The sequence below is a fragment of the Diadema antillarum genome, unplaced genomic scaffold (assembly GCF_040938485.1).
Source record: "Diadema antillarum isolate AM-2024a unplaced genomic scaffold, OU_Dant_1.0 seq00000616_RagTag, whole genome shotgun sequence".
NCBI lineage: Eukaryota > Metazoa > Echinodermata > Echinoidea > Diadematoida > Diadematidae > Diadema > Diadema antillarum.
Genome location: NW_027271540.1, coordinates 391,227 through 400,594, shown reverse-complemented (window position 1 = coordinate 400,594; position 9,368 = coordinate 391,227). Strand labels below are relative to the sequence as shown.

Sequence of the window (9,368 nt, the reverse complement as noted above, 5' to 3'; positions counted from 1 at the left end):
TGTATTTAATTATGTATATTACTTTAAGTACTTTTAACTGTAGAGGAATTCAGGATTTTGTTAAAAGGAGAAAAGTTTTTCATCATTTGCGTTCTATTACCAGTGATATTATATTTTTGCAAGAAACTCACTCGACTGCTAATGATGAAAAATTTTGGAAGCAACAATGGGGGGAGTATGCTTGGTTTTCTAGCTACTCATCAAATCGTAGGGGTGTTGCAATTTTGATACGTAATCATATTGCCCCAGTACTGCACTCCTTGTATGCTGATCCAAATGGTAGATATTTGATATTGTCTGTTACCTTCAAAGGCTTGTCTGTAATACTCTGCAATATTTATGCCCCGAATGAGGATGATCCTGATTTTTTTTCTTGATGTTTTTGCTAAAATTGATCAATTTAATCAAGTTCCCTTAATAATTGCAGGAGATTTTAATGCTGTGTTAGGCCCTTTAGATTACCAAGGTAATAGACAGAAGCATAGTAATGTCAAAGCTAGTGAAATAATCTCTGTTTTGATAGATGAATATAATTTGAAGGATATTTGGCGTAATTTTCATCCAGACCTAAGACATTACACTCGACATCAAAGTAATCCTAGAGTATTGTCCAGACTTGATTATATTCTTATTTCCGATAGTTTAATGAATAATTGTATAGATTCAAAAATATGTCCAGGTGTTCAATCAGATCATTCTGTTGTAATGCTTAAATTTAAAGATGACCAACCTTTTAAAGGTCCTGGATATTGGAAACTAAACTGCAGTTATTTAACTAATGATGCTGATTTTATTAAGATGGTGAAAGAAAAAATAAATGATTTTAAGGTTATTCATCAAAACTCCCAATGTAACCCTAACACTATATGGGATGCCCTGAAGTGTACTATCTCTGGAGTCTGTATGGAATATGGAGCTAGGAAAAAGAGAGAAAGGAATCAGGAGAAATCTACTTTACTTAAGAAAATAGAGGCCATTAAGTTGCAAATTCATAGTGTTCCTAGTAATAATAATCTCGTTGAACAGTTGAATCAACTAAAAGCCGATCTTGATAAAATTCTTGATATTGAAACTAAAGGACTTATGATTCGCTCTCGGATACGATGGATGGAAGAGGGTGAGAAAAGTTCAAGGTATTTTTGCAATTTGGAAAAGAGATCTGGGGAGAAAAAATGTATTCATAGGATAAAAAATGAAAAAGATGACATTATAAGTGATAACTCTGCTGTTTTAGATGAAATTCATAAGTTTTATCAAAATTTGTATTATAATAATTCTCAATTTGATAATTATGATGCCTTTTTGGACAATATTGAAATTCCGAAATTAAGTGAAAATGATAAGATTTCTTTGGAACAGCCCATAACTAAAAAGGAAATTTATGATACTATTATATCCATGAAATGTAATAAGACTCCTGGTTTAGATGGATTACCTGTAGAATTTTATGCTACTTTTTGGCCTGATATTTCTGATATGCTTCTGGATTCATTCAATTATTCAATGGAAAAGGGTGTAATGTCCCAATCTCAAAGAAATGGTGTTATAAGTTTACTTCCTAAAAAAGACAAAGATAGTTTTTATTTAAAGAATTACAGACCGATTTCATTATTAACGGTGGATTATAAGATTTTTGCCAAGACCTTAGCAAATCGTTTGAAAAAATATTTGGGAGAACTGATTCACGGAGATCAGTCTGGATTTCTGAAAGGTAGAAATATTGGTTCTAATATTCGTTGTTATGGATGTGATTGAATACACTGAAATTAATAATATCCCTGGGGCAATCCTTCTTGTTGATATTCAGAAAGCCTTTGATAGTGTCAATCATGATTTCTTGTTTGAAGTTCTGAAACGTTTCAATTTTGGAGAGAGTTTTATTAAAATAAAATGGATTAGGACCATTTATTCTTCTAGAAAATCTTTTGTTATGAATAATGGTTTTCTCACAACCCCTATTAACATGGAGAGAGGAATCTTCCAAGGTTGTCCTATCTCTCCATATTTATTTTTAATGGTTATTGAAACAATGGCTCTTGCAATTAGACAGAATGATAATATAACAGGTATTCCTATTTATGAAGCTCAGTTGAAGATATCACTGCTTACTGATGACTCAACTTGTTTTCTGGATGGGTCTACTCTTTCATTTGATAGTTTGTTTGAGGTATTGAATGAATTTGCTGCATGTTCTGGTTGTAAAATGAACATTTCAAAAACAGAAGCAATTTGGATTGGGGCAAAAAAGGGGTCCCAAAATTTTCCAAATGCTGATAAAGGTTTAACTTGGAAAACTGATACTTTTAAAACTCTTGGAATATATTTTTCGTTGCAGTTAAAAAGAATGTATGATCTTAATTATAAAGTTAAACTGAAACAAATTGAAGGAAATTTGAACTGCTGGAGAGCCAGAAACTTATCTCTTATTGGGAAGACTTGTGTTATTAAAACTTTGATTTTGCCACAATTATTATATTTATTCTCAGTTTTATGTATAAAGATTCCACAACAGTTCTTTAAAGAACTTGATAAGATGTTTTATAAATTCATTTGGAATGGTGGCAACGACAGAGTAAAGAGGCAGCGTTTGTGTAATGATTATTCTTTGTGTGGTCTTCGTATGATTAACCCCTACATTTTTTCATTGTCTCAAAAATTGCAATGGGTTAAACTGCTTTTAGATGATAATTATGATAGTCTGTGGAAAAAAATTGAGTTATATGCATTAGATAAATTCAACAAGAGAAGAGATATTTTGTGGAAAGCTCATGCTCCTGAAACTGTTCTGAATAGACTCGACTGTATTCAACTAGCTGATTCATTGAGAACTTGGTACTTTTTTAGAGAGAAGTTTGTAAAGAAAGAATATAATAATGATTTTTTGTATTTGGGATCATTTCAATGTATTTGGTATAATAGAAACATAAGATCTAGGTCAAAGCAATTCTTTTATTATGAAGAATGGTTCAGGAATGGCATTATTTTTATTCATGATCTTCTTAATCCCCCTCATCCAGGTTATAAACTTTTTGAAGAGTTAGTACTCGATTTCGACATTTCTCCTCATGATAGAAGAAAATATAATTTCTTGTTGAAGAACATTCCTTCTCCTTGGTTGGATGGACTTAATGTACATGATCTTGATATACATGGAAAGATTGTTGATAAGCTTGTACAAACCTTAAAAGTACCTAAATACGCATATTCTATTATGGTTGATGAGTGTTTTCCTGAAAACTGTATCACTTTTTGGGAAGGATTAGGTGTGGACCGTGAAAATTTGAATTGGGAGAAAATCCACTTGAGGAACTTTCAATACACAGCTTCGTTCCTTTTATTTTAAAGTTTTTCATAAAGCAATTGCGTTGAATGATTTTTTGTTTAAGATTAAAAGAAAAGAGTCGCCAAATTGCTCTTTATGTAACAAGACGCCAGAGACGATTGTTCATTTATTCCTTCACTGTGAGAAAGTAAAGCCAATTTGGAATGAGGTTATCAGTATCATTAATCAGAAAGAAGGTACAAATAGAATCGTCTCAGAGTTTGAAAAAATGTTTGGTATAAATGAGGATAAATTTTTAACTTATATTTTTCTTCTCGTAAAATATTATATTTATATTTGTAAATTTCAGGGTACCACCCCACAGTTCATGGGATTGAAAGCTTGTCTTAAGACTAACAAGGATTTAGAGTATTTTTTGGCAAAGAAAAAGGGTACGCTTGCTTTACATTTTCGAAAATGGAGACTGGATTTTTAACTTTTTTATGTAGTTGAACCCGGAGTCCCGGATGTGTCACTTATTTTGTTGGTCCCCTTTTATTGTTTGTTTTTATCTTGATAGACTACGGACCTGATGAAGCAAAGGGTTTATGGTAAAAATATGTTCCTAAAAACCTCGTTATAACACTGTTTTATTTGATAGAATGTATATTGTTTAGTAATTCATAATTGACATGATTGGTTTTTGTATGCTGCTTTTTCTTATTTTTTTTCTTTTCTTGTTTATTTTTATTTGTATAATCATGTTTTTGATCTCTGTAATTTTGTTTGATGTTGTTTAATAAAAAAAAATTGAAAGATAAAAAAAAAAGAATAATCAGACTTTTACCCCTGTTAGGCCCATTATCCCAAATAAGAGTTTAAGCCATAATGGTGATCCCTTGATATCACCCTTGGTGAATAGGCTCTAAATCGTTCGTAAACCATACGGACGATCAGGGAGGTGAGAGGAAACCTCCCTGAGACGATCGACTACACCAGCTCAACTTGAGTGGGCACAATTAAAGCTGCGCTACTCAACCATTTTTATGCCTCCGCCAACGAAGTGGCCGGAGGCATTATGTTTTCGGGTCGTCCGTCCGTCCGTCCGTCCGTCCGTCCATCCGTCCGTCCGTCCGTCCGTACGTCCGTCCCGTTTTGTTTTTGTCGATATCTCAAGAACCGTGAGGTGGTTTTGCATCAAACTTGGTATGAGGGTATATCCTGGGGGGATGATACTTTGTTTGGATTTTAGGGTCACGGGGTCAAAGGTCAAAGGTCACAGGTTATTTTGTGAAAAAAAGGTTGAAATATCATGTTTTTCTCCATATCTCGCAAATGGTTCAAGGTATCTTCATGGAACTTAGTATATATGCATGTACCGATGGGCAGTGATTATCTAGGGAAGTTGGGGGTCATGGGTCAAAGGTCAGGGGTAAAAGGTCAAGGTCAACTCCTCAAAATATCCCTACTTTCCTTATATTTATGCAATGCCTGAAGGATTTTTTTTTCTTGATGTATGCATGTATAACCCAATATATATTCTGTGGGAAGTTTCTTGCCAAAAGGTCAAAGGTCAAAAGGTCAAGTGAAAGTGCTAAATTGCACTTCTTCCTCCATATCTCAAAAGTAACTCAAAGTATTATCATGAAACTTACATATTTATGCATGTTCTACCTAACAGTGATTCTCTTTGGAACTGTGAGGTCAAAGGTCAAAGGCCAGGTTTAGATAATACTACTTTACCATTTGATACTGAAATTATACTTTTTCTCAATACCTTGAAAATTACTCAATGCATAAACTTATAAAAGGGTCAAAAGTCAAGTAAAAATCATCAGTTCTCCCAAATACCTGCACTCTCACGTTTTAATCATTCATCCAATTGAACCTAGTTCTAGGAAAGTGAACATTCAGCACATTTGTGGCAAACCTGTCATTTTAATATTTTGCCAATTGTGTGAAACTGTCATCACACATTGTCAAGACATTGTACTATAGACCTATTAGGAGAACCATGCATTATGGCGGAGGCATACACTAGTCGCCGTAGCGACATTTCTAGTTTGTTTTTTTTTAACCCTGTGAGGCTCACTTTGGCTCCTGTAAATATATACAGTATTTTCGAGGCCAGGCAGCTATAGATCCTGATACGAGTCATTTTTAGTTTTTGGCCAACTTTAGGCCAACTTTTGGCCAACATCGCGGCCAGGGAGCTGGGCGCACAGGACGCACGACCCCTCTTTATTTTTTATCAAAACAAAAGAAATAAAAAGAAAAACAAATGGAGGGGGGGGGGGGTCCTGGCCCCTGTATCGTGTATAGGCCTAGCTATGTGCAGCCATAACACGAGTGGGATCCCGCGCTGCCTTCCATGCCATCATTTTGCACAGTAGGCCTATATAGGGCTACACGACCCTAATTATCGCACATACCGGAAATTTGACCTTGACACTGACCCTGAGGAATGAATTTCATCTCAATCACGAGCGAAATATTTTGTTTTCTCGACGGTCATCTTGTATACCCTATTGTGTATAGTTCAGTTCCCGGCTGAAGTTATTCAAATCATCGCCCGCATCATGGCAATACCTGATTGACCCGCCGAATGATTTATTCGGCCGAATAAATCATGTTCCTAGTTCCTTCGAGTGTTCTCCGATGTTATTTTCATCTCGGCGGGCCTATTCATATTAATAATTATCTTCGTCTCATATTGCTAATTATCATATTTCATTTCCATCATGCCTAGCTTCTGGTTAATTCTGAAATAAAAAAAAAGGTACGTATATGCCTCCGGGGCAATAAGAAGAAAAAGAAGAGGAAGAAGAAAAAAAGACAAGTACGATACCAAGAAGAAGAAGAAGAAGAAGAAGAAGAAGAAGAAGAAGAAGAAGAAGAAGAAGTATTATTATTATTATTAGTAGTAGTAGTAGTAGTCGATCGTAGTATAGTAGTAGCCCTGGTAGTAGTATAGAAAAAGAACTCTCTCTCCCTCTCCCCCCCCCCCCTCTCTCTCTCTGATAATAATAATAATAATAATAATAACAACAATAAGAAGAAGAAGAAGAAGAAGAAAAAGAAAAAGAAGAAGAAGAAAAAGAAGAAGACTATATCCTACACTGCAAAAAGTCCGGTGTTAAATAGTGAACACCGAGCTGGTGTTAAATTTTCGGTGCTCATTTATGGTGTTAAATTAACACCTCCGGGTGTCATTTCCAAATTTTAAACTGTTTTTTGAAGAGTTTCTTAGTAACTGCACTTCATGTTGATTTTTAATTTAAACAAGACGATCAAGAATTTTACATTAAAATAGTAGATTTTTGAAAAAATGTGAAAATAAATTTACACCAAAGTAACACCAGCCGGTGTGGTCTCTTATTGAAGCTGGACGGGTGTTAAACCATTGATATTAACACCAACAAAGATCAAATCAACACCATGTGGTGTCATTTTTTAATTAACACCAGTACAGTGTCAAAATAACACCAGGTACAGTGTCAAATTAACCACGAAGTGTCAGGTAAACACTTTTCAACACCATCACAGTGCATTTTTAACACCTGTGGGTGTGGTCCTTTATTGAAGTTTGATCGGTGTTAGATTTAACACCCGTGGTGTTAAATCTAACACCGATGTTTTTACGGTGTAGAAACTAACGGCAGTCCACCCAATAACTGCTTTTCGCGATCCGAAATTGGGATGGACGTTGTCGGACCAACAGACCAGTCGACTTATATTCACGTTGCTCTTTTTACTTTATTATTAGACTAACGTTAATCATATCCGTAGAACAAACTTTCCAGCAGAAATCTCGTCTGAGTTCCTATGCACTCCGGCATAAAGTGCCTTATGATAACGCCCGGAAACACCGCAGATCACGGGTTTGTCCATCAGAGTATAGGCATATAGGCCTATACATCATGAGATGTCACCGCTTGTTCAAGTATAAAACGTAGTTTCATATCCTATACACATAACCCACGTTTTCACGCGACCATCAGTCCAGAGGATGACTATCGCCACTGAAAAAATATCAAAATTTCCTTTTGTTTCTCACACCTATATAATAAAAGATCTTTCCACTATACTGATGAAAGACGGCAAACATATGCAAAAAGGGAAACAGTGATCATGACGATATGGTTCTTAAACTACGAAGAAAGTGACCTGGAGAAGACAAAACTCTGTTGCTTGCATGAAATAAAGATTACTTTTAGAACAATGAAAATGGAAGACTTATTATAATTGGGACAATCAAATTCAAAGGATACGGACATGTATTTATTGATAAGGGAAGACAAACATCAAGTATATATGATGAGAGAGAGAGAGATGGAGAGAGAGAGAGATGGAGAGAGAGAGAGAGGGAGAGAGATGGAGTGTGTGTGTGTGTGTGTGTGTGTGTGTGTGTGTGTGTGTGTGTGTGTGTGTGTGTGTGTGTGTTAGAAGGAGAGAGAGAGAGGGAGGGGAATTTAGGGGGAGAAAGATGCATGGGGAGTAAATAAGAGTGTGGAGTGGAGGGTTTGGCAAAGAGGCTGTAGAAACATACAGAGCAATCAAAAATAGGCAGAAAAACAACTGTGGTGTCATAATATTATGATACATCATGTCAGCCATTTCATATATTCTTTATCAATATCATAGCACTCTAAATACACAACATATTTTGCAATTACGGTAAAAAAGTTGCCTGGTGTCAGAATTCAAGGCATGAAAAGAATACTAAATAACAAAAGATTTATAAGATCATGAAAGATGTAAAGAGAAGAAGAAGAAGAAAAAGAAAAAGAAGAAGAAGAAGAAGAAGAAGAAGAAGAAGAAGAAGAAGAAGAAGAATGGTCACTCACGGACCAATATAATGCATCTGCGTTGCATGTTCCCAAATAAAAACCACGAAAACATTAGAGTCTATTACGACAATCTATGAGTCTGATGGATGTGATGACAGTTATACACCTATCTTCAAAATCCATTCAATTGCATAATAAACAATGCAACAGTGAGGGGGTGCCTAAAATAAGTTGAGATGCTAAACTTTCAGTAGCAACAGTTTAGGAGCTATTAACAAGGACATGAAAAAATAATCTATTTTCAGTGTATACAAAGCTAAATTGTGGGTCAACAAAACCTAAAATTTTTTACCGGAAGTTGCCGGATCCATCAACAAGTAATTCATCAAACGTTCATACCAAATATTAGCGGGCACTGACTTCAACTTATAGTATTGCCATTTGCAGTAAGTGAACAAGTATCATTATTGTTAGCTCGGTGTCGCGACGAACCTTGTGTAGTTGAAAGATGGTATGGTTGAGAGGGGGCTTGACGTTCAGTCCAACTTTTTTTCTTTTTTTTTTTGGTCGTGTGATGAGGTAATGACAAACCTCTTTATATGAAATATATTATGAAAGAGCATGTAATTCTAAGAGGGATTCAAAGTTTATTTGAGGAAAATTGGTTTTGGTAATGGCTGAGATATCCAAAACGATTCTATTTCTTGGGGATAAACTTCGAAAGGCTGGTCTAAGCCTATAACGCAGCGTTATTCCTCCATTTCTCTTGATATAAAGTACATTTTGTACATTTTTCGTTTGCCGTTATGATGTATGCTGTGATGTACAATACAACTGTCTTTTTATCAGATTCGTGGAAATAAATTGAATAGAATCCTGATAAAAGGAGTGACCCACCTTATATGTCATATTTCATTGTTTTAATTTGTTTTTGGATATCTCACCTATTTCAAAACCGATTTTCATCATAAAAACTTTGAATTCCTCGTAGCAATGCTCTGAAAGCAAGTCTTATTAATACCATTCATAACGTGTATCATGGACCACAGGGTTATATTGTGTGGTGGTGCGTGTTGTGTATTGTGCAGTTTTTTCTTTTCTTTTCTTTTCTTTTCTTTTTCGTGAAATCACATGCTTTGAATGGCAGCAGTAGGCCTACACACGAGTGTGCATTCAAGCGCTAGTTGCTGGCGAACTCAAACAGCGCAGAGCGAGCGTAGTGTGTGTGTGTGTTGTGTGTGTGTGTGTGTGGGTGTGGGTGTATAATCTGTAACACTAGCCATATATATATAGCGTACGTAGAAGCGCACCGTTGT

At 35.4% G+C, this 9,368-nt stretch overlaps 1 pseudogene; it reads left to right on the top strand.

Moving 5' to 3' along the window:
• The first annotated feature begins 1,963 nt into the window (after positions 1–1,963).
• Positions 1,964–3,894, top strand: LOC139735985 (uncharacterized; annotated as a pseudogene).
• The last annotated feature ends 5,474 nt before the right edge of the window (positions 3,895–9,368 follow it).